This window comes from Desmodus rotundus, chromosome 3, assembly GCF_022682495.2.
Source record: "Desmodus rotundus isolate HL8 chromosome 3, HLdesRot8A.1, whole genome shotgun sequence".
NCBI classification, from domain to species: Eukaryota; Metazoa; Chordata; class Mammalia; order Chiroptera; family Phyllostomidae; genus Desmodus; species Desmodus rotundus.
The window spans coordinates 146,965,939-146,993,661 of NC_071389.1; the positions used below are offsets into that span (position 1 = coordinate 146,965,939).

The 27,723-nt window shown below is 39.7% G+C and overlaps 1 pseudogene; it reads right to left on the reverse strand.

Moving 5' to 3' along the window:
- Nucleotides 1-899: 899 nt before the first annotated feature.
- LOC112319003 (small ribosomal subunit protein uS13-like) lies at nt 900-27,723 on the reverse strand (annotated as a pseudogene).

A 27,723-nucleotide genomic window follows, 5' to 3' on the forward strand; every position in this document is an offset into this window, starting at 1 on the left:
GTTGTTAGAGCGCATGGGTGACAGTTCGCCCTCGTAGGTATGGCAATTCCTTAGCTCTTTTCTGGAGTTGTGAAATAAATTTTGACTTCACATCTTAATTGACATATAAACATAAATTTACTGGAAAATAAAGCAAGTTCTAAGGGACAGTTGAATCTTTACCTTATTCATGATACCTATTTATATTATTTAAAGTGATTCAGTTCAACTGTGGTTTTGCAAATAGATGGAATCATTTCCAGAGAAGTCATAACAACAAATCAATGTCTTATTCTAGACTTATAAAAGCATCAGCCTCTTTTTAAATAACTACAGTTGCATGTCAGAAAATCTAAACAAGTGTGTAGTTAAGAATGATTGTTATACCTTAGGGACTTAGTTTGTACAAGACAGATTAGCAAGATATGAGCCTCATTATGCATGAAAGTCATTTGTTTTTCCATGAATCCAGCACAGCACAAGTTCTGGGGTTGCAATTCATAAAGAGAACAAATGTGAAGACTGAACGCTGTTATGACATTAATCTTCATGAATATGGAAAGAAGTGAATTATTATCTTTCTCTTTATGAGGTGAAGAGAACTGTCGCAACAAATTTGAATCTTGGTGTACAGTATATTAGTACGTGAAAGCTGGAGGGGCCCCAGAGTTAGCCTGACCCTTCTGCTTACCCAAAGGAAACTGAGGATGTTTTTAAGAGGCTTACCCATCTTTTTGTGGTGAGTTAATGGCAAAGATGGTCCAGACCTATGCACTCCCAAAATTGAGATGCTTTCAACCTACAAGAGGGGCAAATTTTCCCTAATTCCAGTTTTTCTTTTCTTTCCTTTCCCTTTTTTTCTTTCTTTTAGGGGGTGGAGGTATATAGAAACTATTTATTAACAGATAAGGCCTACAGATTTATTTCTTCTCGGGCACACAAACAGTGAGACCCCGGTGGCCCACAGTCTTGGTGTGCTGGCCTCACACGAAGACCCCAGAAGTGGTGCAGTGCTCTGTGGGGCTGAATTTTCTTCAGCCGCTCCAGGTCTTCACGAAGCTTGTTGTCCCGACCATTGGCCATGACCTGGCTGTATTTTCCATCCTTCACGTCCTTCTGTCTGTTCAAGAACCAGTCTGGGATCTTGTCCTGACGTGGGCTCTGCATCATGGTGATCACGCATTCCACCGCATCCTCTGTGAGCCCTCCTGCTCTCTTGGTGAGGCCGATGTCAGCTTTCCGCAACACCGCTGAGCATATCTTTGCCCCACACCCTTAACTGCAGTGATGGCAAAGGCTATTTTCCACCCGACTGATGTTGGTGTTGAGTACTCACTAAACATGCTGGAACCTCTCAGGGGTCACTAGTGACGTGGCGGCAGCCCCAGAGTGCAGTGCAGCCTGCTGTGGAAGACGTAATTCCAGCTTTTCTAAACAACCAAGAGTCTGCTGTGTGTGTGTCCTGTTTAACACACTACCGGGGACCCTAAACTAAACATAAACAATCGATTTTGACCACTTATTGTGAGCTAAGCCACTTCTTTTGCGTTCATCTATGTTTATGCCACTCCAGTTCCACTGTCAGTAAGTTCTCTGCTCTGTCAATGTTGCTTAAAGTTATGAATCGGTGTTTTTGTAGCGGTGTTCAGCACAATGACCTTATAAGGAACGTTTCCAGGCTATGCAGCTATGGCTGTGCCTTCATATATTTAACACCTGGGTTTTAAATTTTCACTGAAAATCCATTGACATTTTATTATGTGTAAGGAATTTCAACTTCTAAGGTTGTTGTTAAGGTCTTTTTGAAGAAGCAAGATCTCCTAGCAATAAAGGAAAAATACTTTTAAAAAGTAAAACAGTCACTTCAAAGTGCCTTAGAGTCCTCTCTACATTGGAACCATTGCTAATTATAAATTTGCATTCTATAATTTCTGTCAAATATATTAACTCATTTAAAGGATATACTAGCAGAAAGGCATCTGGAAATTAGAATAGGAATAAAAAGACTTCAGTGTGAGCATTTGTTTCCCCATCAGGGAATACAGTGAAGGAAGAATGGTATAATGAGAGCTCAGCCTCGCTCCCAAGTCTGACTTCACCACCTACTTACGAGTGAATGTCAGCACATGCTTTAACCTCCCTAGTGAAAATGAGTATAATTCTTACCTCAATAGTAGATACAAGAATTAAGCAAGATAACATAGTTGAAGCACCTAGTTTATTATCTCTTCATCTTCCTTCACCCTTTCTGATCTCTCTGCCTTGGTCCCTAATCTGGAAAACTATATTATAAGAGGACTGTAATGATTACTGCAGGATGATGCACAATAAATATTTGGAGCATCTGATGCACTGCAAAAATTCTTCCATAGGAAAAAAGATTGCTAAAGTAAAATACATAACAGAAGGATCTCCTGCTAAGAGTAAAGATACATGGAGGATGCATAGGTAATGGAATTGATTGGTAACTGTGCAAGGTGCGAGGGGAAGAACTGGGAGATGGGACAGCGAGTCTTCTGGCTTAAGCAACTGAGTGAACTAAGGTGCCTGGAACTGAGGTAGGCAGGATGGAGGATAGGATGAGAAGAGGCTATGAGTTAGGATGGCAATGGGTTTAGTTTTAGTTTTAGACACTGTTATGATCTGACTACCAAGATTCATTTGTTGAAATCCTAATCCCCAAGGTGATAGCATGAAGAGGAGTTTTGGGGAAAGTGCCTAGGTCATGAGGGATTGGTGCCTTCTAAACGGGGTCTCACAGAGCTCCCTGGCCCCTCTCCCACATGTGGATACAGCGAAAAGGCACCAGCTAGGAACCAGGAAGAGGGCTCTCACTAGAACCTGACCCTGATGGCACACTAATCTGGGACTTCTAGCCTCCAGGTTGTGAGAAATAAGTTGCTGTTGTTTATAAGCCACCGGTTCGTGGTATTTTGTTATAGCGGCCTGAACGGACTAAGACGGACGTGTTGAATTTGGGTTTTATGACTCTGTAGTCATCCTCACCCCCGATAGACAGTGTAAACAAATGCTTGAGCATGTGCATGCCTCTAAAACGATCTGATTCACAAGAAATGTCTCTTATAAAACAAAGAATCATTTGAAAAAACAACTCCTTAACATATCTGTTTTATAAATTCCAATTTTAATATATCAGGTTTTCCTCCAAGAAAAGCACATCTGTACATATGCTCCTCACAGATTTTTTAATTCATTGCTCTGGGAATGCTGACTGCCAATTCTAAAATTTGAAATGTATGTCACAACTTCTATTTAATCCAATTTATCATTTCAAAATTAAGTTTACATGTTTGTTTAAAAAAAAGACCAATTTGGTCTTTAGAAGCACTTTTGGAAATAGTGTACAAATTTCTCAGAAATTATCATATTTAAGACCATGGAGTTTAACCTTGGTCTTAGTTTTCAAGAAGTTTTCCCTGCACCCAAAACTTCATCCGCTCTGTACACCTTATGCCATCTTCGCACCCCCCACCCCCAAACTCCCCACCGTTACCACCCCTCCACACACAGAGAATTTTAAGGCCACTACATCATATGGCAAACATATTAAAATAAGCCATGCAAATCATTTACAACTTTATGGGTTGAGTTGCAATAGACTAGTTGATATAATGTTATATTCTAGAGGTATTTAAATTAAATATTAATTAATTTTAATTTTGCAAGATGGGTTTTGTTTTTTAATTTGGGAGCCAACAAAAACATTTTAAATTTCAAACATTTCATAGGCCCTTGAAAACTTGTAGACCATTAAGCACTTTTTTTTAACAGTCAATGGATACAACGGTCCCAACAACAAATCCTGACTCAAAGAGAAAGATGAAACATTAGCACTTTCAGAATATTTTTGCTGATTTTTTCCCTCACAGCATAAAGCATCTGTGTTGTTTTAAGTGTTTCTTATCATGGGCTCCCTTTGTCTCATGCAATGGTTGGCACAGAGCACCACGCCGTCTGGGAATTGTTCGTTAGCTGGCTTGTCCTGGAGGTGGGGGTGCTTCCCCTCCTCCTGCCAGGGGCTTGGATAATGTGCTCAGACCTGGGGGCAGGGGGTGCACACCCAGCCATCTTGTGCACCGCTGCCCAGTTATAAGACCTCCTAGCAAACAGTTTAGGGCCTTGTACACTGTCCAACTGAGGCCTAAGGTAGAGCTGGGTCATCTATGAGATCGTGCTCCAATTTCTAAAAATTTTGGAAGATATTCACAGGAAAAATATTACAAAAGCAAAATGTGATTATTTAAAAGCAAATTGTCGAATATACAGTATCAAATATGTCTAAGGTATTTGCCTTGTCAGAAATCAGGAGCAGAAATATGCTGAAAACTATTAAGTTTGTGTGAAGTTTGTAACTAATTTGAGATCTACTTTGGTAGTTTTCTCCCAAGGCTGAAAAGGCCAGGACAAGAAGGACCATGAGTTGTTCTCTCTCTTTCTCCTTTCCCACTGATGCAGTCACTCTGCTGACCCAGGTCACACTTTGGACAAAGAGAACAGGAGAGAAGAAGAATAATGGAATTAATGGAGTAGATTGAAAGCAATGCAAAGATGTGCTCTTTTCTCTTACACCTCAGACACTCAGATCGACACCCCTCTGTGTGGAGACAATTTGAGTTGAGTCAGAGAGAAACAAAGGCCTATTACACCAATAATTTGACAATATTCTCAGGACACCCTTTCCTCTAATTAGACAGCCACTTTCTTTTGACAATGAAAGAAAAGTAGCTCTTATTAACTTCTTCAATAGCAACGTTGTATTGAATTTAATGTGTTCATTTAAGTTCTGCTTTTCACTCACCAGAGATAGCATTAGATAATTGGTTTAAAAAAAAACAAAACTGCAGAATACTATAATTACAACTTATTGATGGTATTAATTATTTTAGTTCCTGTTCTGTCATTTTTGTATACAGTTTTAAAGGTTCAAGAACTTAAATGTAAAAGGGGGGAAATTTCTATGAATGGAAATTCTGTGTAATGTTATAGCTAATAGGGTATTGATTTTCCCTCTTTCCACTTTTGCTGTGCTTTGTAGCTGCTTTTATGTATTTTAAATATACAGGTCTTGTGTTACCTTCGGGAAAACATACACATACATAGAATGCATTCTCCCAGGTGCATCTCGGCATTTCAGCTGTCAGAAATCCATCTCACACACATTGGTCCAGCATCAGACCAACTGTGAGGCCCATGAGAGGAATACATTGAAATTGGAGAATTCAGCAGTAACTGTCCAATGAATAAGACTGATTTCAAACCAGAAATAATTTCAACCTGATTTTTAATTAAAGACAAAAAAAAGATGGAAGTGATCGTGAATGCTCATACTTCCTGATGTTTCCTCCTGTTCTTTCCACACTCCGACTTCTTCAATCACATCCTTTGAATGCTGAAAAATAATTAGCTTTGGTAGCAGGGCTGGCAGGCCCTGAAACTGACATCTTCAATCTTTTTACCAATTTCAGCTCTAAGGACAAAACTGTAACATGCGGGGAAAAATTTTGACGGCAAGGGGAAATAGTTACATATTTTAAATGAGGCTATGTTAAGTACAAAAGCCAAGTGTGATCTCTTTGTATTAACTCAATCCAGAGTCACCAACTTCTAACTTAATTCTGAGTGTGGCAGTCCTCAGGGCAAGTCAGTCAGTTAAGGCTGGTTATGAATCTGGAGTAAAAATTTGTGTTCAGTGAAAGCAAAAAATGCAGCTTCTGTAGAAAGCAGGAGCACCTTAGACTCAGAATCATTCATCTTTGGGTTGGCCTCTCATTAGCTGTGTTGCCTTGGGCGTGTCACTTAGCCTTTCTGACTCTGCTTCCTCATCGGTGACATGGACTAATTGGACAGGATGATATTCACAATCGCCTTTAGTTAATTCTCAGCCAAAAAGCATTGACTGAGCAACTACCTTGGGAACCAACTCTGCAGGATAAAATAATGGGCTAGGCAAGTACCATGTGCCTGTGTGTGCGTGTCCTACCCCCCTCCTGGCCTGTGTGTAATTTGAAAGCAGGTCTGTGCCCAGTTCCTCTTTCTTTCCCCATATACTTAACACAGTGCCTAGCAAAACAGAAGCACCCAATAGCTTTCTGGGTGAATGAATAAATAAATATATAAAAGTTTCCATAGGAATTTTATAGCCTCCTTGAGAAAATATCACAAAAGCATTCTTTTGGGGGGGGTATGGGGCGCAGGGAGAATAACTACTATAACCAAGAAACATGGTGAACAGTGGCTCTGAGGAATCTCATTTATTTCACTCAGAAGCAAAAAATTAAAATAAGATACTATACTATTCTCCTGATTTAAAGAATGAAAGCTCAATTTATAATTAGGAAACACCCCAAATTAACAAGTGTTGTTGCTCATCTCTCCAGCTACACCTAAAACGACTGATGCCTTGAAAGGAATTTGCTTGCTAATAATCATGGGTGCAGCTGATGTCTCAAAGCTTTCCACCAAGATTGTTACCTTGGTTAATGGAGTCTCCTTGGAAGAGCAGAATAGAGACTCTAATCTCCAGCAAAGTAGTCATAGAATGGCAAACATCAGAATTCATTTCATGAGGCTTAAAGAACATTTCTTTTTAAAATAAACTTAACTTTTAAGGAGAAAAGACATTTAAATAGAGAAGAAAATTTTTCCAAACACAATTTTTCCAGTTTCCACAGTGACATAACAAACTGAAGCTCCACTTGATTTAAAAGCAAGCCAGGATCGAAACCTAAGCCACAGTCACCGAGACAACTGGTTTATTCCCTGGAGGGGGCTTTGGCAAGGAGACTGGGAGGTTTCTTATTTGTCAGTCAGGGTGAAAGACAAAAAGAAAAAAAAAAACAAGGTGTCAGTTAAAGAAACATATTTATGCTTCTCTAATGCCTTCGAAAGTCCCCTGTCAGGAAAACTACATATGTTCTAGTCTTGCTCATTTTATCTCCTGAGACATCACTTACCATCAATCATCTCAGTCTGTCAAGACAAAGAGCTGGAAAACATTCTGAATCCAAATCTCTCAACTATCAAATAGGTCTCACACACAAAGTGCACTCCAGTTATCGACTACTACTGGATGTTCCAGGTGACAAGTTCTGTTCCAGACTCTTGGCTTTCCCCTCCCACAGTCAGGCTCGGAGGGTTGCAGGGGAGAGGCCCAAACTCAGGAGGATGGTTAACGTCACCCTGAGGCATGAACAATGTCATTCCGTGACACAGAGAGACAGGCAGCATCCACTGTGACCATGACTTCCTCGCAGGGGGGTACCCAACATTCCCCTGAATATCTGACTGGCTCCACGATGGTGTTTTCTGAGAGATGGGAAAGCCCACACTCTTCCAGCCCACCAGCCAATGCTGCCTCCCCCAGCAACCTGCCACACATGAGTCACAGACTTAAAGCTTTACCCATGACCAAACACCCAAGGCATGGTATTGCTAATAAGAACAGCGTTAGGAGGACAAGCCAGAGAGAGGGTCAGGTAGCCACCACAGAACAGTGGGTGTTGAGAAGGAAGGGAGAAAAAAAAGAAGGCTCTGGAAAGGGAAGACATGTGGTTAACTAAAGATATCATAACCTCCTTTGCAGCTTTGCCTGAACGTGCAGCTCTGAGATCTGGAACAGGAGCTCTACAGTGATGAAAAGAGCACCAGGCGTCCTGGGCACAGGCAGGGAGCGTGGACCCCTCTGTGTGCTGTGGGTCTGCTGCAAGGCCCAACACGGTGGTGCTGAGCTGTTCACCACTGCGCACCTTTTAGCCCTCAGCTCGCTAATTCAAACCTGAACGCTTCTTATTTAATGGAATTTCAGCGTTTTCATTTCTAAATACATTTTTTTCCAAATATCCAAGTGCTTTCCCATCTTCTTATCATTGTTGATTTCGTTCTATCTGTAAGAAAAGCCCAAGTCTATCTCATGTCCTCTGTGACGATCCTCATTAAAGAGTATCCTTTCCCCCTTTGAACCCTCTATGGCACGTCTATATAAATCACAGAGAGAGCGAGGGCACGTCAGAGCTGCACAGAATTCACACGTTTTCTAAATTCGGGACGCAGGCTGGCGGGACAGGCAGAGCATAGGATACACCCCGTCCCTGCTCCAAGGATAACCAAGGCAGGGCGCTCAAAGCATGTTCGTACAGTTCTCCAGCTCTGACCAGTTCCTTTAAGGAATGGTTTCCCAGCACCCTAACCTTGTACAGTTCTAAGAAAAATTACTTTGGCTTGGAACTAATGATAGCAAACAAGTTTTGCCAACATTAAAATGAGGTTGCTTCGTCGTGATTGGGAAAAGAATTTTTTCACTGTTGCTCTTCTATTGTTTTCACTTAGCTTTCATACCAGTTCTACTATTTTCTCATTTTTTGGTGTATTACCAAAACTTTCAAGTAAAAGAGCTAAGGTAGATTGTTTTGTATATTTTACCTTAACATTTCACTTCAGTCTTAGAAAACATATATAGTTATCAAATGAAAATAATAAATACCATTTCTGTATTATGCTATTTTTAGACAGTAAGATAACTATTTTTTACATGTTTCTGATTTGGTTTCAATCTAAGAAATTAGGTTTCCCTGATCTATAATCTATTATATGACTAGTGTGTGCAAAGTTCACCTTCAAAAGCATCTAAAATAAGGAATTTAGTATGTAAGATCATTATTTATATTCCTATTAGCCTGATAATTAAATTAGCTTTTTTCTTTCTTAAAAAAATATACTTTTCAAATTTTTTATTCCTACCACTATGCTTCTTAATGGTTACTGGTATTGCCTGACAATATTAACTAAAAAAGGGGTAAACAAATTGTTAAGTAATATTTTTGAAAATGTAATCTATAAAAAGAACAAGCAACTCGTGATATCCAAAACTTTCTATAGGAAAGAACAGCACATTTATGGGTTCATGTGCACCCACAGGGAAGTTTATAAAAGATTTAAATACCATCTTCATAAGATAACCTTGGATTTTAAAGAGTTTGTGTTACACTCACATGAGTTCTCCTCAGCATCAGGATGGGCCAGGTGACCTATTGCAAAGCCACAGTAATCAAGACAGCGCCGTGCTGGCATGAGGACAGACATATAGATAAATGGAATAAAACTGAGAGTCCAGAAATTTTTTTTAAAGAAAAGATTCTGGGAGATTTCAACCTAGTCATGAAACCATAGATAAAAATTTGCAGATTATCTAGTTTAATATAGAATTATAGAATTACAAAGTGACTTATAGTACTTCTTCATCTAACTACATATGCATGATGAGCTCTAGGGTATTTTCCAGAAAAAGTGTCTACTAAAAACAACTAGTAAAACCAACAGAAAAAAAATAAGCTAACTCTCTGTTGAGGGTGATATAGGGCCACATTTCTTATGAAGGTAAATAAGATGCTAAAATTTAGAGGCATAGCAGAAACATCATTTCTATCTGTACTCCGTCCACCTGTCCTTCCACCCAAAGTCAATAGGAAAGAGAGATAATAGAAAATGACAGGGCATGATCCCAGAATAAAGGGCACAATCAGACACATGTTACTGGGCTTGCCAAAAAGTCCACTTAGTTTTTTCCATAAAATAAAAGACATTTTTCATTTTCACCAATAACTTGATTGATTTGAGTATGTCAGCTATCTTCCATGTGGTATAATGTTGATTGTTCTCAATTAATGCCTCGATCTGATCGCTATCAACTCCAACTGGTCTACCCAACCAACCATGGGACATTGTCCATCAAGAAATCTCCAGCACAAAATTTCACAAACCACTTTTGACACATTCAATCAGTCACAGCACCTTCTCCATACATTGCACAAGTCATTTTTGCCTTTCAGTTGTGCATTTACCTTTCTGGAAATAATAAAGCTTAATATGCCAAAAATGTTGCATATTTTCTTCCATCATCAATATTAAAATGGCTATACAGAAACTCACCAAAAAAGTTTTTTTTTAATGCACACTGCTATGACAGCTGTCCCAATACAATCTAACAAAATTGTTTCAAATGAAGTTAAAGACAGCTAACTTACTACAGCCATCTTAGGGAAAAAACCAAAAGAACTGTTGGCCAACCCAATACAATATGGCTTTTCTTAATCTGATCCCTGTCTCCAATCTCTGGAGCAGTTGGCAGGTACTAGGTCCTGTACTATGCACTGGAGATTTGGCATTGACTCAGAAATAGTCCTGGCCTTCCAAGAGTTCATGGTTTAATTAGGGAAATCTGGCAAGTACATTAATTATTGAAACCATAGGTAAAACATCATCCATGTCATAAAGAAAGATACAAACATAGAAATGTTCAAAGACAACAACGATGACCCCCTGAGTGCCATCCGGGATAGGTGGGATGGGTGGGATGACAACAGGTAGAGGTGGGACACCAGAAAAGGCACAAAAAGTGGGTATCTTCCAGAACTGGCACTTGGTTTCCTGGGCTGCAAGTTCAAACACGGTTGATTGGTGCCACAGTCTGGAGGGCCTGGCACACAGCAGAAAGGATTTTGTATCTGACTGGTGACCTTTGAAAAAGTTGTTGCTGTCAAATGGAAAGGTTTAAAATTAAACCAAGAAGTGTGATTTGCATTCGTAAATCCACTGACCAATCCTCCCACTGTCCCTTTCTTCTTGTAAGGCTGCTACCAGCATCTGGAATTTGATTCAACACCCCCAAAAGTCATTTTCTCACTCCCTAGACCCTTGGAAGATTTAATTGGTGATATAGTCAAAGTAAAATAGACAGTAATAGAAAGAGAAATTGGAGTGGTGGGAGGAAGTATCAGTAGCAGGAGACTGGCCGAGAGAAGAGATCAGTGGATCTCGAAGGTGGGGTGGAGAAGTTGCACACCCAGCCATGCCCCTGCCCCAGAACTCACACTCCCCACAGAAGGTGAAGGTCAACGGGTGAGGGGAAAGGAGGCTCTTTGGGATTCAAGGATCCGTACACTGTGAGCACAGAAGGTAAACACGTACATTAGAGTCAAACGGATGTCCGTTTGAATATACCCTTACCAACTGTGTGAACCTGAGCAAGTTACAATCTCTCCGGCCCTCAGTTTTCTTGTCTGTAAAACGGGAATGCTATTAATATCAGCCTTAGGGGACTGTTGGAGAAGAGAATGAGATGATACAAGAAAAAGGACTCAGTCCAGTGAGCCCTATAGAGGACTTCTATGGTCAGCTACAAACTCACCCGGAAATAGAGATCAGCTAGACAACCCTTTACTACGTTCAGAGAACAGAAGGCACAAACCCTCCCTACCCCAGCGTGTGTGCGTGTATCAGAAAAACTTCACTCTCAAATCGTTTGTTCTTTTCTTATGAGAAAAAACACTCCCCACAATCACGGCACCTTAGTGCCATTTTGGGGATGAGTTACAAATTAAGCCACCACTTACAAGGGAAGGGTCGTATAGAAAGGAATAATAATTGATTTTTGTCGAGATTTGGCATCCTGAATGCAGGACTATAAAAGGACACATTAACTCAAGTAATTCTCAGGATGTGGAAAGCATGTGTGTACGTATCAGAAGAGATGTTCTTTGGTTACACATACAGGCGGAGGACTGCAAGGGCAAAGCTGGAGGAAGCACCTCTGGTGGATAAATGGAAGAGCTCCAGCAGCTCCAACTTTCAGCAATAGGCTATGGTCTCAATCCAGCTCGAGTCACATGTCACCTTGCCTAGGGTTTTTATCAGTCTGTTTGAGGAATGAAGAATCAATTATTAAAACAAAAAAAAAATCTTACACTCAAAGTGAAAAATAACAAGTTAACATAGTGATTTTGGCTTTTATACACTGTATGTAGCCGGTTGCATCTGGAAGAGTTCTTTGAAATCACCTTATTCTATTTTTTCATTTTACAGATGAAGAAGATGGGATCCAAAGAACATCGGTGACTTGCCCACAGTCACCTCTCTCCTTAGAAAGGCTCTTTCCACTATAGGACAGTGACTGCATGTTAAAATGTCATTCCTGGAGCCCCCTTTCTCTATTGGTACTAAAGGATGAGGGGTTCTGGAGGACTGTCTTCTTCTCTTTCTACTAAAAGGTTAGTGTGCTCAATACCCTGAGTTAATTATCAAGGACTACTGCATTGCCCTGGCTGGGTAGCTCAGCTAGTTAGAGCATCATCCCGATACAGCAAGGTTGTTGCACGTTCGATCCCCAGTCAGGGCACATACAAGAATCAACCAACGAATACATAAATAAGTGAAACAACAAATCAATGTTTCTCTCTCTCATCTCTGGCCCCTTCTTCTCTCTCTAAAATCAATAAATTTTAAAATTTTAATTTAAAAAATGACCACTGCCTTTACAACCAAGTTATAGTCTAAATCTTTCCAAATCAGCAGGGTAGAATTTGAATTACATCTTTCCCATAGAAACAGCATTAGAAATGATAGGTTAGTCCCAAGGAACTCATAGAAATATATTTAAATTATGTTTAAATTTTAAAATACATTCAAATTTAAACTGCAATGCCATAGAAATTCTAGAAAATACTGTAAAGTATAATATTTTTATAATTCTTATAATTAACACTTCTGAGAAAATATAAATGCAATCCATTCCAAAGTAAATAATCAGCTTTCAGTTATCTTGAATGTTGATGCTTAAAGAAAAGCAGTTTTAATAAGTATTTTTCTAACAAGAATATAGTGGGTACCAGCAAATTGAGCGGTTTCCTCCAAGAAGCTACAGATGCCTGGACAGAGATAAGAAAAGAGAGAGAACGAGAAGGTTAGCAATCTGCCCTTAGCACTGAAGGAGCACAGACTGCCTGGGGAGATCAAGAGGGTCCTTGTAAAGGAGGTGATTTCTGATCCAGTACTCAAAGGATGAACAGGAGTTTGACAGAAAGATGAAGAAAGAAATGTCATGCCAGGAAGTAGACAGAAATGTGTTGAGGCTGTTCCGATGGGAATTTGAACACTCTTAGGGACTAATTATTTCTCATTTCACTTAAGAATACAGACCTTCCTTTTTGTTTAATAGACATATTTCACTAGCACTGCTCACGTTCTTTAGTCATAATAAAGATTGTATTTTACTATCAGTAAAAGAGGAAAAAAGGAGCAAAAGAAGAAAAAGTTACCAACCAAGAACTGTAAGGGAGACAGGAAGACCCGCTCAAATACTGTGTTTGTCATCCCTGTAGGAAGCCAGGCTCCCGATTCGTTTATTCTTGAATCTTTCAGAGCACAGTATGTGATATGTATTAGTTATTTAGCCAATGCTTGTTTGTTTGAGTTAAAAGTCACAAAGTTCCACAATGAGATACCAATTTATATAAGCATAGTTGTAACAAAAAAAAGACATAATAACAAGGGTGGGTATAAGAGAATATGGAGATGTATGGGCTTTTAGATATTGCTGGTGGGAATGTAAAACAGCGCAGACACTTTAGAAAACAGTTTAGCAATTCCTCCGAAAGCTGAGCAAAGAATTGCCGTATGATCCTGCAATTCTACTTCTAGAGAACTGAAAACATATCCACACAAAAACATGTACATCGTTGTCCATAGCAGCATTACTCGTAATAACCCAAAACTGGAAACAACCTAACTGTCTGTCAACTGCTGAATGGATAAATGACATGTGATCGTTTCATACAATAGAATATTATTTGGCCATAGAAAGGAATGAATATATGTTACAACATGGATGAGCTTAGAAAACATAAAGGGAAAGAAGCGAGTTACAGAAGACAAAATACGGTACAATTCCATTTGTATGGAATATCCAGAATCGGCATATTTATTGAGACATAAAGTAGATTAGTGGTTGGTTGCCTACGGCAGGAGGGTTGGGAAAAACGGAAAGAGACTGCTAATGAGCACAGTTTCTTTTGAGGTTGCTGAAAACATTCTAGACTTGACCGTGGTGATGCCTCACAATTCTGTGAATATACTAAAACCTATTGCTATGCACCTTAAACTGGTGAATTCTATTGTATATGAATTCTATCTCAATAACCCTTTTTAAAAAGTCATCACACCTATAGAGGCAACAACACCTATAAAATTTCTTTATCCACGCATTCAACAAATATTTTTAAGCCCCCACTCTACACCAGGCACTATTAGAGCCCTGATACAAAATAATAAGCAAAGTAAAGCTCCTACCCTCCAGGCATTTATGGGGAATATGCTGCAATAAGCAAAAAATCAAGGGCCTGGATAAACAAAGTAGAAACAGGCCCTTACATATGCCCCTTCCTCCTAAATCCTACAAAAAAGACTGACAAGGACTAAAAAGGTATAAAAGGCAGATACAAAGTAACAGAATAGAAAAAAAATAAAGCCCAGCTAAGGCATGACAGCAAATTTTTGAAGACAGAAAGCAGATGGACAAATGATATCTTAATATGACCAAGGAGAAGTCACTGAAAGTTTTTAAGTAAGCAGAGTGACTTGAATCAACACTAAGACCATTTCTCTGGTTGCTCTGTGTAGAATGGATAATGGAGCAAGAGAGTAGAAGTCAGGAGAACGATTAGATGCTATCACTACAGTCCAACCATGTGAAGATGCTACGTGGACAGCAAAGACAGAAAAAAATGGGATTGGATTTGGGGTGCATCTCGAAGGTAAAACCAATAGGACTTGCTGATAATAGAACTTAACCTTGGGGTGTGAGGAGAGAGGGGAATCAATAATGACCACTAGATAGTTTAGCTGAGCAACTACGTAGATGGTGTATTATTTACTTCAATGAAGATGGAATGGGATGGAGGAGGAAAGATTTAGAAATAGGGGCAAGAAATTAGGAATCAAGCATTTTGGACACGTTAAGTCTTATATTGCTTAACATGCCCAGCTATCCAAATGCCTCAGATGAGTGCCAAGTAGTAATATGCACAATGTGGAGTGGAAGTATACATAAATTTGAGAGTCATCAGCACACGTATGGTGTTTAAAGTCATGGAACTAAGAGGAGAAGAGAGCCTAGATCTGAGAGCTGAAGCATTTGGATGTCAGCTGCAAGCTCCAGTATTTGGCTCAAAACTATTTTTATTCTTGAAAAATATATCACCCTTATAGAACTTTTAAATTATCTTTTTAAATTATCTTCTAATGCTTCTTCTTTCCATGCCATGCTAAGAAAGGCCTCCTCCATTCCATAGTGTAAAATTATTCTTACATTGTCAACCAGTGGTTGTTGGCAAAACAGTTCAACTATGCAAACAGCTCAATTGTGATACAGCATGGCTGTGAAAGAGCTCAGTAGTGTTGCAGCCCAATTATGAAACAGCACAGCTGTGAGGTGGCCCTGGGGCAAGGCCCCTCTCCAGCTAGACAGCTCTGCTCTGCACTAGTCTGCTCTGCTTCATTCTGGTCTGGTGAGATACATTTGGTATTTCAGCCCCAGACAGGGAAATGCAATCTTCAGTCTTTCATGGAAAGGAAAGTGCACTCCCCAAGCCAGAGGGCAGCTGACTTAAATAGAGAGAAGTCCTGCCCCTTGCCCCTGATTGGTCCATCTTCATGCAAATGAGGACTCCCAATCCTTATAGTTTGAGTGGTCCAAAAGGCACTCTTCTGATTGGTCAGAATGGAGCTACTCTGATTCATCAGTGAAAATGTTGATGGGTATATAACCATGCAACTCTGATTGGAAAGGAAAAGCCTCAGTCCTCTTGGTTGAAATACAATTCTAGAAACTCCTTTTTAGGCTGACTCGGACCCCAGGAGCACAGTGCAGGCATGCGGTTTAGCCCAGGCTCCTCCCTGAAGCACAGTTTGCATGAGAGGCTCCTAATTAAACATGGCCGCTGGGCTCTGCATTTAAATGTAAGCCCATTTAGCCATCAGGGGCACTTCTTTGTAGTTATCTTCTTTCTCAGGGTCTACAATGTCCTTCTAGTATCTTCAATATTTATATGTATCTCTTTGGCACAACAGATAGGCTAGATTTGAGTAGGCAACAAACCGGACAGCCATAGAACTCACCTATTAGTTTTCTGTCTCTCAGGAATTCCTGACTTTTCTGATGTCAAGTATCTTGAAAACCAACCCATATATGTTTTTGTCATATTTAATATAAAAGAAGATACACTAAACATATCATATAAAGTAATTTTATCTTTATACAAATAATATACGAATATATAAATATATTCATACTGATAAATGTGCACATAATTTACAAGTTCATAGAAAATGAGCTGGAAGGATATGTGCCAAACGCTTACCAGTAGTTCCCTCCCAAGTAAGGGAATGAAAGGGAAGTAGGGCTCACTTTTCCTTTTACTTCATATACCCGTACAGTGTTTTAACTTTTAGAGTGATCATATATTATCTTGGTAAATTATTGTAAAAATAATTAAAATATTAATAAGAACATCTTGGCTCATTACCCTCTTCAGTTCAGTGAACTGTGCTGAAGAAGGGATGTTCGTCTGGACTGATTAACTCGCGCATCAGCTCAAATGACACTGTGTCCTTCACATCGTGCCTTCCCACTAAGGCCACCTAGACTGCGTCTGTCTCCCATGTTTTGAAAATCTAATCATCTAATTCCAATAATATGAGGAGAACAATTTAAACCAACAAATGTATACCTTAACTTCAGTTTGATAAAAATAATTACGTCAACTATACTTTGAAATACAGCTATGGCCATTATCATCCCCCCTGAAACTTTCTTGATGGTAGGAAGGCTGTTTTATTTTGAGAGAAAATAGAGAAGCTGTCAAACAATTCTACTACAGGGTACATCCCATCCCTACTGTCTCTAAAAACCGGATTTCTTATTTTGAATGCTGTATTTAAGTTAGATGACAGGGTTTACATTGTAAATTAATGGGGAATATTCTTGTGCGTCCAAATGCCAATCTTGTTTCCAGAGCTTAGGACCCAAAATGTAAAATCCACTATATGTCTTGAATGACCTTGAAATAAAAGAGTTCAGCAAGAAAGATGGGTCTGGATGTACAGTTGTGCTTCTTAATGGGTCTCCAAGTCAGGTGTCAAGCCCTCAGAGGTAAAATAGGGCAAGGTATGGAAGGGAGCTTCAGTCCCCATGGAGTTGGGGTGCACCACCCTCACAGTCAGTGGATACTTTCATCAACCTGGAAGCTCTCCTAATCTTATAGTTTAGGGATTTTTAGGGAGGCCTCATCACACAGCCATGATCAGTTACTAACTCAATCTCCAGCCCCTCTACCTCCCCAGAGGATGAGGAATGGACTAAAAGTTCTGTGACTTGGTCTTGGGTGACCAGCCCTCATCCTAAAGCTACCCAGAAGCCTACCAAGAGTCACCTTATTAGAACAGAAGACATTCCTATCATCCAAGAATTTCCAAGGAATTTAGAATCTCTGTATAAGGTGTTCCTAATACCCCCATAACTCAGGAAATTACAAGGGTTTTAGAACTCTGTCAGGAACTGGAGGCAGAGACCAAATATATATTTCTTCGTGTCACAGATGGGTGACCACATAATATAAAATATATCAAACTTTTTTCTGTAGACAGAGAGATGACATGTGTGCTCTCTGAAGGTCACTTCAAGCTTTAAACTTCACTTAAATCTATCATGTGTTTTGTACTCCTACACACACACACACACACACACCATGCATGCACACATTTATCCCTAACTTTTTTTATCTCCAAGCTACTTTAGGTTTTGAGTAGATGATAAACTTTCAAAAGTGCCAGAGTTTTATCCATCAGTTCTGTAGGATAAAATAGAATTGAATATTTTGAGATTTAATTGACGAACATGTGAAAGCACCCAGAACAGTACCCAGGACCTGGTAGAAGCCGGGGATGATATTTAAAATATTTTACCACAAGTATGGCATGGTCATCCGCCAATCAGAACAAACGCCAGCTACAAATCTTTAGCAGGAGTATATCGCAACATGCTAGCTAAATTATCAATGCTAATAAAAGCTCAATAATGTTTGCATTTTTTACATGTGCCTTTGTTCACATAGAGTTTGTCAAACTAGAATTAATATTTATAGGACATTATCATCACAGTATATATGCTTTCTTAATTAAGTTATAGAATTATATTTACATTTTATTCATTAATTCCTTATTGATACTAGAGGACTACAGAAACCTATCTCCTAAGAACTTGAAACTAAAAGAAATAAGATCTCCCCCTGAGAGTGAAGACTATAAAATCAACTTTTACTCAGAGAAGTGATCAGCCATAATGGCTGAAGTACTTCCTCAAATTAAGTAATCTAAGGATAACTCGAAGTATAGTTTATCATCACGTTAAAGCTGTGGAATATCTAGAGTACAGAGAGAAACAGAGATCTCATTGACATAGCACCTGTCACATGGGACGCACTCAGTGACATACTGCCGCTGTTGATTGAGAAATCCTGCTCCTAGACAAAACCCTCTGTCTATACCTCGGATATCTGATAAAACAAACTTTAGCTTTCTTTCGACTGTTCCAGAAGATGTGTCCCCTTGGCCTAATGAGTTTCTAGTGAGTCCACTATCTATCAAATGGTGAGAAAGGCTTACTTGTGTGAAAAGCTGGTAGACATAGATGCTTGAGCTGTGCTGCCCCACACCTGGTCCAGGTGTCCTCCAGAGTGAAGTCAGGGCAGAATGAAAACCCTGCTTATGTGAAAAGCTGAGGGAAATAGGCGAAGACTAACTCGCCCTGGAAAGTTGCTTCTCCAGCCTTGCTCCCGTCCAGGCTCCGGAGCTGGTGAATAACCAGGAAAGGAGCATGCCCCAAGGTTGCTTATACATGGGGAGGAGGGTAAAGGGTACAACTCTGGCCTGGGGAGTTGTTTTGTGGGTGAAGAGGAAGCACAAAGTCAAGAAGAAATAGGAAGTATAAAATATACAACAATGAAATAAAGAATGCAACAGTACAAATAAGTAGAAGAATGGAAACTTCCAGGGCTCAAATTAGAAAACTGAAAGAACAATTGTAGAAACCTCCCGAAAGAAAGAAAGAAAGGAAAAAGAAATAGAAAATAGAAAATGAAAGCTAACAATATGGGGACTAGAAGTGCCGGTATCCAGATAATAGAAATTACAGACATGCCCTGGCTGGTGTGGCTCAGTGATTGAGTGTCAGCTTGCAAACCAAAGGGTTGCTGGTTCGATTCCCAGTCAGGGTACATGCCTGGACTGCAGGCCAGGTCCTCAGTTGGGTGTGTGCAAGAGGCAACCACACATTAATGTTTCTCTCTCTCTCCTTCTCAGGCCCTTCCTCTCTCTCTCTAGAAATAAATTTTAAAAATCTTTTTTTAAAAAAAAGCAAATGAAAATGTCCTCAGGCGAAGATAAAAGAAAATTTTTTAAAAAAGAAATTACAAAGAAACATATAAAAATAAAGAGGATTCTCTATTTTTGCATATGTTTGAAATTTTAAAGATAAAAAATTTAAGTTGATTAGAAACATTTGGAAAAAATGAAAATAAATTTCCTGACATAAAGAAAAGACTGTAGATTGAAAGTACTCTAAGGGACCAATAGGGAAACATTTAAAAAAAAAAAAAAAAGCCTTACACTTAGTGCAAATTAAGAATGTCAAAAACAAAGAGAAAATCCTAAGTCTTAGAGAAAGAAAGAACAATCAACATTAAAAGGACCAAGAAAAATTGGATAACATTGGATACAAAAAAATAGAGCAATATTTCCAATATAAACTCCAATATACCATTACCAACCTTAGGGTTTTCCCAATCTACAAGGGTGGTTTAATATTAGAAAATCCATAAAGATATCCTATAACACAATGAATTAAAAGAGAAATACCACATGACCATCTTTAAAAATGCAGGAAAATTATTTTATAAAATTCACCTTTGACCCACATTCTCACCCTGATAAAGAGATCAAAAACGGAGCAAGTATTATCCTAAATGGAAAACTTCAGTTGATTGGCAAAGTGATCCCTGAGTCTCCAGCACTAATAGATATGGCTGTTCCCAAAAGGAGATGAAGTAATTTAGGAACATGGCCCTCTTCGAGGAAAGCAGGTATATGGGAAGACTAAAGTGGGGGTCTTTACACAAGTGGGGGACAGCATGAGAGGGTGGGGCAGAGGGAGCCCCATGAGAGGGAGCAGCAAAGAACAGGGACACAGAGGGGTCTGGGAAGGAGTCTGCTTCAAAATTTTCCCTAAGGTGAACCCTGTCCCTTTCCCCCACCTCACCTTTCCAGAAGCCAATTCCAATGTCGTAATCAGGGTGGAGCCTGCCTTCCCCGGAGTGCATTACCTGGAGTGATGATAGAGGCTCCAGGAAAGGGTCAGGAGAGGCTTCACAGAATGGGGCCCAGGACGCCCTCAAGCCACAAGCAGGAACTGGAAGTCTTGGATGACTGAGCCTGTGTATCATTTAGCAGAAATTCTGATACCCAAACTTCAGCCTCTGAGAACTCTGAAGACCTTCAAGTGTCAGGCTTGCTTTTGTCTTCTATGTTTTCATTACCCTTCTTCCTATTGCTTAAGAAATGCAAGTGCAAAATGTAGAACTGTGGGAAAGAAGGTGGGTTCATTATATTGGGGATGGCATGTTGGGCTTGAACCTTGTAAGGAGACGACTCTTTTCCCCATATAGCAGCGGAGGTAGCATATGTTCTGACGCTGCGGAGCATGCAGTGTAACAGATGATAGAAGGGGAAATGCTGTCCCAAGGAGCTGACAATGTGTTTCACTCTGAATTCATGTGCCAAAAAATGCCATGGAAGAGGGTGCTTAAATCTCAGAAGTATAGGGTCTGCCAAACTATTTCCTTTGTTCATTTTCTCTTCATGATTATGAGGCTTTTAGGACTGGCTAAGATATAGAAAATCTAGCATTCATCATCTATATTATTAAATGCTGTACTTATTTCATACGAAGAAAATTTTCATTATTGGGCCAGTGTGTATTAAGAGAAGGTGAGGGGAGGCACTCAGGGCATCTCTGAAGAGACATTGGAATTTGGTACTACTTACCCTCCGAGTGCTCCAGGTTTTTTCATGTCCACAATCAAGTGGCGTTATATTTTATTGGACATTGTTTTGGAATGGAAATTCTAACACGGCAAAGCAGAATAGACTGAGTAGGGAATTTAACAGTGTTGCAACTGGATAAGTTGTTATTTCATATATTTGAAAATTTGAAGAAAAACAAAACCTGGAACAAAGAAAATAACCATAGATGTTATTCAGCCACACCAGAGGTGACAGTTCAACTTTGCGTTATAGAATGAGTGGCTTTTTCAGCAGACGAGCCAGGTAGGAAAGAATGTTCCAGGAAGAGGCAACCCCGTGCATGGAGGAACGTAGCCCAAAAAGGTAGAGTGTGTTCGGGAACCAGCATGCTGTACGGTGTGACAGAGACACAGGATGTTCATAGAAATAGTAAGGGGATGAGGCTGGACACGTAAAAGGCAGGGGCATGTTGTAAGGAGCTGTGTATTCCTCATTTATCATTCAAGAACTTTTCTGCGGTTCATGAAAAAAGACCCAATTCCAACTGGCTTAAGCAAAAAAGAGAGGAATTTATTGTTTCTCAAAACTGAGCAATCTTGGTATAGGATTTAGGCACAGTTGGGCTCAGGGTTCAAATGTGGTCATTCGAGCTCGGGTTTTCCCCAGCCTTCTGCCAGGTTGGCTTCATTCCTAACTCCTCACAGAAATTTCTAAAACCAGGATCACACCTCAGCCAGACTAGGGTAAAGCGAGGGAGACACAAAATTTAAGGGGACACCCAAAAACTCAGTAATTGAGATAAATAATATTTTAATGCAATATTTTAAAAATTCAAAATGGAAACAAAGAATTCTGTAAATAACATATCAAAATTTTAAATAAAGACAAAATCAGTATTACTGACTTTTGGGGGCTCTAATTTTAAATAAAGATAGAATCAGTGACAGTGTTACTGGCACTAGAGGAGTGAATGGATGCTGGGGGTGGGGAGGGCACAATGTGACGCCCACACCATCTGGTTGGAAGCTCCGACCTTGCCTGTAGGCAATACACAATCACAGAAGAATCTTAACCAGGCAAGCAGCATAAAGACAATGGACAGAAAGCATTGATGGAGGGATTGGAGGAAGGAAATTGAGGGATAGCGTTAGGAGACTATTAGCCTGAGCAAGACACAGTAAAACATGGGAAAAAGCAGTGCCGGTTGGGGACAGAGGAAGGAGTATAGGGGCCATGGGGAACAAAAACTCAGAGATGGTTCAGAGGAACAAAAACAGTAGAGCCTGGAGAAATGCGAAATGAGGAGTACTGAAAGGCCAGGGATACTTCTCTGGTTTCTGACTCCAGCAGCTGGTTAGATGCTAGATTAAGAATTCAGGGTGTGAACAGGTTGGTGACTGGCCCAAGGGCAGTAAGGGTGAGGAAGAAATGCAGTTCTAGACATATGGACATTGAGGTGGCAACCTCCAGCAGATGCTGGAATCAGAACCTCACGAGAGAGGTCGGGACTGAAAAAGTGACTTTGGAAGGTATTAGCACAGTTGAGGTCCTGGGAATTACCAAATTTACCCAGGGGCTATGTACAAAGGGAGGAGAAAAGGCTGAGGAAGGAATTGATATTCTTAAGAGTTCTCTTGAGTGGAATTTTTAAAAAATAACTCTGGCTCTATACCTTCCCTTTTGATTTTATTAATTATTATTACCTGTTGAACTTACAACAATTCCTAGAATTTTTTTTTAACTCCTAAAATTTTCACATAACTTTGGCCTTGGATTAAGCCGCTGAAATCCTTTTGATATAATGCAAATGTTATCTCTACAATGATGGACTTTAAATACACAAATTAACATAGCTAAGATAACCACGGAGCAAACAGAGAACACAGAACTTCCCAAAAGGAGGGGGAGGGGGGTGAAAGGAGAAGCAAGTGCTACCTGTTGGGTGTGTGACCATCTTAGAAGGCCTTTGTTTATCATTGATTTCTCAGGTTGGGCCTGAAAGAACTACAGAGCATTAAAGGTTCCCCGATATGCCTTTTATACACCCCGCATCTGATTAAGTGAGAGAGTTAAGAGAAACAGAAACAAGAAATGCAAAAAAAAAAAAAGAAGAAGAAGAAAAAGAAGGGCCTGGAAGTGGGGTCTAGGGTCTGAGCCCATCGTAGGTTTCTGTACTCTTTCCTTTCTCCCTCCAAATTAGAAGTGAAAAAAATCAGTCATCCCTGGAGGTCCCTTGCTGGTGCCAACCGTAGAAGTATTAGAAGACACCCCCTGGCTCTCACTGAGGGGACAGGTAGACAGGAGACTCACTCTTTCTTTGGACGGAGGGACTGACCGCAAAGTAAAGTTCCTGAAACTTTGACACTATAACAGCCTGCAGTGTAACTTTAAAAACCCCAATAAGATCTATAACAAGGAGAAAGATTACTTTCATTTGCAAGCTAAGGCTGGAATCATTATTTTTTATAGTGTGAGGTTTGGCAGAATTTAAAAATCTCTTGTTATTCTAAAACTTTAGCCTGTTTTTAATTAAGACACCCATGTCAGTTGAAAAATGTGGCATATTTGCATAGAAATAACTATAGCAAGCCAAAATCTTAATTTTAAGCCATTTTAATCACTTTCCCAGACATGCCAGTAATTACTTCTGGTTGACACCACTGAAGTGCTTTCCAGCACACTGAATACATTCCTATCAACGGACGCTCTCCCTCGTGCAGAAAGATGGGATGCCCGGGATACGCTGGGAGTGGGCCAGTCATATTTTTCATCAGTGCCTCATAATTAGCAGAAATTCATTACTCTGTGTTTGTTTGAGCCTGAACAGTATCAGCATGTAATTACTGGTAGCTTAGGGCAAGGTAAACATTTGATGTGATTGCCGGTAAATCAGCTTGTAGTGATACCAGGAGTTAGCTGATCATGTATTTCTTTAGCCTCTAATAAGATTATAAGTATTAACCACAAAGGTGAGGCTGAACCTTCCCCAGCTGTTGTGGCTTCATGCTGCAGACAAATAACAGGAAAGAGACTGCCTTGGAACACCAAGCTAATGAACCCTTGGGGGACTAGGGCTGTCTACTTAGGTTAAAAACAGGAAATTACTTTTAGCAAATTCAGTGCAAGAAAAATACTACAGTAGCCTTATCACTAAAGTCTTATTGCTTGTTACAGGGCTAAGCTTTGACCTAGTTTTGATTTAAATCTTAATTTTTTTTTCAGTCTGACAGCCTTATACTAGAGGCAAATTTAATCTCTCCTTATTGGTTGGCTAGATATTTTTTAAGTCTTAAAATTAAGCAATACCCTTTATGTAACAGCACAGCAGGTAAGTTCCACAACAATCTTCTCCAGTGGTAAATACAAAGAGCCAATAGAAGTGCGTCAGACTTTGTGACGGTCCAACAGGAATATGTACACACAGCTCACATATCCCACTACGCTCAGCAAGGGAGGCAGAGCCAGCAGCAGGATTCCCATTTTAAGGATGAAAAAACGGATTCTCAGCGAGGTTCAGGCACTGACAGGAGGTCACAGTTTTAGTTGCTGGTGGAGTCAGTTGAAATATTCAGTCTCTGTTCCAACCACATTCCAATAGGGAAAACAAGCAAGAAAGCCAGTGACTGTTGTGGAATGTGGCAGGTGCAATGAAGGGGGTACACTGGCTCCTAACGGTGGATGGGCCCCTGATTCATTCTAGTGGTCGGGGGTGGGGGGAAGCCAAAGAAGACTTCCCAAAGAAGTTAATTAACTCTTGAGATATTAAGTTTATCAGATGGAAAAAATGGGAAAATGTTTCTAGGAAGAGGGAATAATGTTAAAAAGCAGAGACCTGTATCAAAATACCCATTTTGAAGGAACAGTAAGTAGTTTGTAAGACACAAGAGGAAGAGGAATGAGAAGAGAATAGACTGGAGAGGTGGGAAAGCAGAGATTGTGGTGGACCTTGTGGGCCAAGCCAGGAGCTTGGACTTGATCCTGAAAGTGACTGGAAACCATTAAAGAGTGAAGGGTGTGTGTGTGTGTGTTTAAGTTATAAATGTGCAGGGTGGGGCAAAAGTAGGTTTGCAGTTGTTTGTATGAAAAACAATACGATAAATCATAATACAAGAATAAACTGTGTTTTGCGTACTCACAACTATAAACCTACTTTTGTCCCCCCTTGTAGGTGGAGAACGATGGATAGGGATTCTAAATGCATGTAGCAGCTAAAGAAGACTGTGCGTTATGGTTGACAGTATGGAAAATTGATTTGCAAATTATTTGTATATAGAATTATAAACTAGTATAGCATTAGCTCCGAACAGGACAGTTTAGAGGTCATCTACCCCATAACCCCGTTTTACACATGGGGAGATGGAAATGATAATTGCCAGTAATAATCTTTTATTTTTATAATTATTGTTTGTGTCAAAAATGTGTTTTAATTAATAAGACTTTTATTTGGCTTGTATTGTACATTAACAGCAAAGGTTGTCAATGTCTCAAATAGTTTATATAATAAATTGAATCAAATAGGAATAACATGGATTTTTTCAATAACAGGAAAACAGCAAAATCAGTGTGGTCCTTTCAGGAAGTCACATAGTTATGTCATTGACGTCAATGTCAGTGATGCAGACAGTGTTGACCACACCAGCTTTGGAACTCACCCTTTGGAAACGCCTCTGAAACCCCAGGTAGCATAGCATTTAGTCAGATTTCAGTCTCCTGAACCCCAGAGTGGCTGGGTTCAAGCCTGGCTCTGCCCCTAACAAGACGAGTGACCTGAGCAACTTGCTTAACTGCTATGTGTCTGTTTCCCATGCAGGGAAAGACAAACAATAATGGTACCTACCTCTAGAGTTGTTATGAGGATTAAATGAATCACTATTTGTAATGGGCTAAGACTAGCGCCTAACACGTGTAGGTATCACATAAACTTACATTAAATGCAAATAAAGTCGAATGTAAACCATGAAACAGTTGGCATAATGAATTTTCATCATGCTCTGGTTAAAGCTAACAAACAGAATTCTAAAACCTAACTGGAGAAAAAAATGTCTAAAGCATTTTTATGCTGTAGATGTTCATCATAATTAGTCCATCATTCACCATTATTCATAAAATATAAACATTTATTACTCTATTTGTTCGACATTCATTATTTAATTTTTGGCAAATTTTTACATGTCTGTTTACATTTTAATAACCCCCAAATGACAAAAACCATGTCTTTTTTTTTTAATTCTTACCCAAAGATATGCTTATCGATTTTAGAGAAAGAGAAAGGGAAAGAGAGAGAGAGAACACGCCCAACTGAGGATCAAACCCAGAGCTAGGTATGAGCCTGGACCTGGAATTGAACCTGCAATGTTTTGATGTACAGGACAATGTTCCAAACAACTGAGCCACCCAACAAGACCAAAAACCATGTCTTTGAACTTGATCTCTAAGGTGCCAAAACCAAGTAGGCACTTTTTGATGATGGGGATTTAACTAAACAAGTTCCTTCACTTCTTTAAGTGTCTGTTTATTTGGCTTTTTGGTGCCTGTTCATACATTTCCTTTTCATTTCATTTACTTTGATTTTCTTTTGAATGCGGGAGAAATAATGCAAAAGATAGTTTACCACTATCTTTGGATAGATTTGAGGGATTGGCACTACCATGGTATTCCCACTGGCTGCAATCTACTTCATGATTTCCTTTTGGCTAGTAGGGTCTGCAGTAGGGCATTGGCGACTTGGGACAGGCTTGATTTAGAGGAGACACCGGGAGAGACCTACAAATGAGTAGAAGCAATGATTTCATAGCAGCACACTGTTCCCAACTGATCAAAAGGGCTGGCTCCTGGATCAGCCTAAGAGCCTTGATTCATGCTCTAATCAATGGGATAAAGTTAATAACACAAAATATAGTGCTGGAATGAAATTGGGTGGTTTCATATTTTGTGAGAAAGAGCAACTTAACACAAACACATAAGGAAAGGAGACACGTCAGGAAAAGTGATTCTGAATACAAATGATATTAAAACCACCTTTAAAAATCCCCAACAAGAAAAAGAATAAAAACATGACAAATTGAGCAATTTCAGTTCCACTTCTTGCACAATCTTCATCCTAATCGAGTGCTTTGTTGGCTAAAAGCTACACATGGGGCTTTTCAAATAACAGAGGATTGTCTGAAGACAAATTTTGCAAAGAAAAAAGTTACATCTCCCTCATAATATTCTCTGGGAATAAAAATGAGGCAAGGTCAACATCTTGACCATTAACAAAATAAAACATTTGTTTAACTGAAAGCAAAGGTCAGGTCACAGGTAGGATGAAGCACTTGAAACTAAAAGGTCCCTCGAAGTATATCCACGTCCACAGTGAAGGGTTAAGTGATATTCCTGTGAGAGATAAGTGAATCTAGCAAGAAGCTACATCTGTCTCAAAATTATAAGTATGTTACTGCCATCACCAAAGAGCCCGGCCTAAAGCTTAGTAATCCAGTGGAGTGTTTGTGGCACGTGGGGTTGAGTTCATTAGTGAAGACGGTATAATAGAAATATTCTCTTTGAGTGGAAACACTTCTGTATAATCTATTTGAACAATTACCCCCCAAAACATATTTTTATGAACTCCAAAGGGTTGAAATCAAGGTCATAGAACTAAAGTGTTTAAGAGATACATTAAGCCAAGAAGGGAAACGTTCGCTGTCACTTACTCAGCAGACACAAAAGGGCGCGGGCGCAACTGTGCTGGCAGCTGGCAGCCTCCCCCACCTCATAAGCCTGGCACTCCAGGAGCGTCTCTACTGCTGTTTGTGAGGAAGCCTCAGGTTTGCACCACAT